The following is a 5,415-nucleotide window of genomic DNA, read 5'->3' on the forward strand; positions in this document are numbered from 1 at the left end:
TTCAAGCGACGTCCTGGAAGATATGGATTGTAAATGTGACATCAAAGGATTCAACTCTTTTTCCACATATATAATTATGAACAGGGAAACGTAGAAATTAGCAAAAAGAAATAGCAAACAGCCTGTCCCCATGGTAGCGAAATCACTAGAGAAGCCAATTAGCAGCCTTGTTCAGGTGGGAGTATAACAAGTGCAGATGCAAATCTGATGTTTACTGTTCCTTCTTTTAGGAAGAAGGATATATATATATATATATATATATATATATATATATATATATATATATATATATATATATATATAGCCTATATATTTAGAGTGTATAATAATCCAGTGTATAATAAGGATGACTTCGACTTCCCTTACGAAAAATAAGTTTATTCAAGTGTGCTATTAGTATAGGCTACTTCTTTTAAACTAAAAATAAGATAGTATACTTTCAGTCTACTTTGAATAGCCTACTTCACAGAAATATACTTTATGTACTTCTCAAAAAGATACTTAAAATTGCACTTAACCCAGCAAGCAATTTTGCGTTTAATAGACGTCTAATAGTCGTTTAATAGCTAAATCGTGACTACAGATTGACCATGACATGAAATTCCACTTACATCTTATAGAAATTATTGACATTGGTAACATGATGGGATATCAACCTTCGCATGCGCTGGCCAAAAACTACAATGAATCAGTTTTGACTAAGTGGACTACAAATAGCATAGAAATTAAATGAAACCAATCACATTGTAATCACTGTTGACTTAGCTTACATGATGGCATATCACATCAGTTTACTTTTGAAATGTAATAGGTTACAGATTACAAGTTATTAAAATGTAATAAGGGTCATTCCGTGTCAAATCAACCAAATTTCTGAAACTTCCCCAGCTCAAATTTTTTATTTTGTTAATATATATATATATATATATATATATATATATATTTTTTTTTTTTTTTTTTTTTTTTTTTTTTTTTCTGTACAAAGACAAACATAAATAGTGATGAAATAATTAATTGGTTTGAGTAGGACAAACTTAAATTAAACGAATTAGTTCACTCAAATTAACTTTTATGAGTATTTAGCACTTTCTTTTTCTTTCAAGTTCACAGAACTGATATATTTTAAGTAAACTGAACAGTTTCATTGTTTTGAGTTTTATGAAATTATTTATTTTAATTTAGACAAACTTAAAGGTATAGCGGAGGATTTTCTTTTTCCGGGTGGATCATCAAAACTATTGGTCCTCCTAAGTGTCAATCATTCTGGTGATATGTTTACGTAAGGCCGTCGTACGTGCTCGTGCACACGATTCACACGATGGCGTGCGCTCAAAACACAGGTTGGGCTTCCCACTGATGCCTCAGTCGCGAAGTTTCTACTTGACAGGTAAAGTTTGGCATGCTATTTGGAGAAATCCATTTAAAATCACTGCTATAGTAAAAGTTAATGTAAGCTATGATTAGCTCGTGCATACGTTTATTAGGCGTTCCCTCTCGGGAGCAGGTAGAGTGTTGCGCATGTGCATTTTTTCAAAAAGTGGAGAGGGCGGTTCTTTTCTAAAATTCGGGAAAATCCTCCGCTACACCTTTAAGTTTAACTGAAACGGCTGGGAGTCTATTTCCCAGCATGCTTTGCTGATGGCATCCGAAAGGGAGAGTAATGCTAAAATTAAGTGTAATATAATGGGTTTTTTTTGTGTAAGATTAATGTTAAGTGGGAGATTTAGTAGTGATTAATGTTTTGTTATGCTAATTTAGAATAATTTCTGTTAATGTTGGCTTTAGGATAGTAACCATCATGGTGACAAGTGGTGCATGCAGCTTGATTTGAGAGCAAATAATCCCTTTATATTGTTGCACTCATACAGCAAGTGCTTCTGTATAACATACTATTGCTAATATGTTAGCAAATTAATATGTTAGCATATTAGCTTTTAAAAGCTAACTAAGTTTATACTAATAAAAGTGTTCACATTGAGATTACATGAAAGTTTTAAGTTAATTGTATGAATTAATATACTCATACATTTTAATTGTTCTTAACTTGAAATGTTTAAGTACAAAATAAAAATCTGCTAGTTCTGCTTACTTAAACTTTGAATTTCAGAACGTAAAAAATTTGAGGCAATTGATTGCCTTAAATGTTTTGAGTTCTGCCAACTTATTCGGGTTTACAGTGTACTTCATAGATTTAAGTTATATTCACTGAATGGAATTTGTACTATTAACTTTATTTACCCAAGTTATCTTAACAATAAGTTATTGAGTTACTTGGACACAAATCAAATATGTTTTATGCTTAAATTGTTTGAGTTAATAAACTTAAAATGATTTAAGGCAATCGGTTTCCTCAAACGGTTTGAGTTGAACTAACTCATCAGGTTTTACAGTGTAGGCCTATGTTTTAATTAAACATTGATGGATCAAAAGATTTTGTGGGAAAATAAATTATTAAAGTGGTTTCTTTCACCTAAAAATCATATAAATGTGTGAGGTGGCGAGGAGGGCCTTGCTCTCTGGAGGTAAAAGAATCACCGGGGCAAAAGGCCCTCATTATTGATACAAACACAGATTAAGTAATATGTTCTGCATAATATCTAATACTTTTTCAAAACTATTTTCTGTTTATTTTAATAAATAAAGGAAATATATTTTTGTTTAATAAATATATATTTAAATAAATATTTAAAAACTATAGAATCTGGAAGCTTAAGGAGATACCATAAAAAATGTATATGGCATTAGTAACAATAGATATAGTTTACTATATGAAATTATTAATTTAATATTTTATGCGGCAAGTTTTGTGCCATCTAGTGGTTTAGAGGAGAATAAAATCAATGCTCCTTTATGCATAGAAGCAGATATTAGTTAACAGCCTCCCGAAAGTTTGTAAAAATCATTTTATTATTACATATGACCGATATTGCAAAATCATCAATCACATTTAACATCTGCAAAATAAAATCATTCTCTAACTCTTTAATAAAAGATTTCCTTTATAGAATTAAATAAGAAATAGGTCAATGTAAAAAAAAAAAACATTTAAGTTTGTTTCAGTTTAAAGAGCAATATGTCCATTTTTATTTTCCCTCTTGAACTTCTAAGACAGAATCTTCCATCTTTTTTTATATGTATCAATTATAATTAATTACATGTTGCCTGCAAACCCATATCTCAGCGTTCACTGATGCGTCCAGGTCACACTCTCTCACCATTATATGTTTGGTCAACGCGACTGCTCTCATGTTTTGCCGCAGGACAGCAATTGTGAGTAAATCTTCTGTCATCTTTGCAGGACTGTGATATGAAGAGTGTGCAAAGTAACATATTTTAGCAACAGTGTGAAAGTGAATAGCATGATATAGCTTTTGGCTTGTTTAGTTGGGGACATTTAATATTCAACAATATTATTGATGTGCCTTACTTAAGATGGACGCAATTTTCTTCTAAAAATAAACTTTGTTGTATTACTGCTTTTATACAATCTGCATTGTAAAAAGCGCTATATAAATAAAGGTGACTTGACTTGGCATAACAGGCACAATAGCGGTATAAACATGAATATCTATTGATATGCGTCACATGACTAAACTTACTTCGTTGTTTTTAAACACCTCCGTTTTGACAGTATGCCTACACACTAACGCGTTTTCAAAAAGCTTCGTTTTCACTAATAAAACCTCCGTCTCAGTGTGGACGGAAGGCCAAAATGGAGAGAAAAAGATTTCAAAAGAAAACGTATTAGCGTGGACAAGGCTTTAGAACAGGTGAGAAAAGTTCCAGTTTCTCATTTTTAGGTGTAAATTATGAAGTCATGTAAAGAGCGTCAGGAAACTACATAGAGTTCAATATTCTCATAACATGGTCGTCATTTATAAATGACGGTATACCGTCGGTACTTCTCCTGGATGTTTCCGTCTCAGGTCCTTCATCTCATCCTGAGCTCTTGTTTTGGTGGATTTTTTCATCAAACGGAAAGAGATCTTCTGAACAGATGACACTTCTGGAGTGGCTGTGACCGGTTTTACACCTGGAATGAAAAAAACTGAAATAAATTCATTACACTTAGAACTGGTGAGATTTTCAATGAAACTTTCCATGAAACTTGCCCTTCATTATGTACTTGGGAGGGCAGTTTATATCTGTGCCTGGAGGAAAGAGTGTTTGTCTGATGTGTAAGTCTCTACCACAGCATGTCCTCTCAACATCCACCCAACATACGAGTGTTGAGTAGTTCACCCAAAAATGAAAATTAGCCCATGATTTACTCACCCTGAGGTGTATATGGCAGACGAATAAAATGTGAGTTATATTAAAAAATGTCCTGGCTCCTCCAAGCTTTATAATGGGAGTGAATGGGTATATTTTTTTGGAAGTCCATGATAAAAGAAGCGAAGAGATGCATTTGTGTAAGAAAAATATCCATATTTAAAACTTTATCGACTAAAATAACTAGCTTCACGAAATGTCTACCCATGGAGAGGAAACGACTGAAGCTTTGGGGATGTTGATGGACTCGATCTTCTCCATCTGTGTTTTGATCATCGCTCTGAATCCCATCCGGACGTAGTCTTTGAAAAAATCTTTAGTCTTTTGTTTAAAATGTTACTTTTTTAATCAAGTGTTGATTAAAAAAAGTAAGCATGAAGCTAGAATAAAATGTTTTTAAAATGGTAAGAGTTTAAGTACAAACATTCCTGAATAGGACAGTAGTATACAAGTGCAAAAATAATATATAAATAGTATAAATATGATGTTATGTTCACTTAAAGAAAACATACAAGTATATACTTGCAGTATAAAATTACTAAACTAGTACAGTAGTTTACTGAGAGTAGTTCAAAGTGTACTTTCACAAACTATAAAATATGCTACAAGTATTTGACTAGTCAGTCATAGACTAGTCATTGACTATCAGTATAGCTATAAGTTAACTAAACTAAAAACTTAGTTGTAAACTACTTGTGTACTCAAAGTTTACTACTGTAACACTTAAAGTGGGCAAATAATCCCAAGTATTGAAACAGTACACTTACAAGTATACTTTTAGTACATTGATAGTATACTTACTACATGTTACATAACAAGCATTATCTTGCAGATCTGAGAACTGTTACATTTTTAGGACGTAGAATTATAAATGAATAGTTGCTGGTCCTGCACAACAGGGCATTGCACTCTATTATCTATAAAGTATTAGATTATGCATTTGTAGGGCATTCATAAAGAATTCTTTGTAGTTATTACTCAATACGTAATAAAATAGTATTCGATACGAGTACGCTACACGGTACACACACTGCAACATGCGCTCTTCTGACGAACTGAGACAGTCGCAACCAATGAGGTTTCGGAATACAGAGGCGCGCCTCTGATTGGCCAGTGCACGTGACCAATGACAGCCAGTCGTCC

The sequence above is a fragment of the Squalius cephalus genome (genome assembly GCF_949319135.1).
Source record: "Squalius cephalus genome assembly, chromosome: 23".
Taxonomy (NCBI): Eukaryota; Metazoa; Chordata; class Actinopteri; order Cypriniformes; family Leuciscidae; genus Squalius; species Squalius cephalus.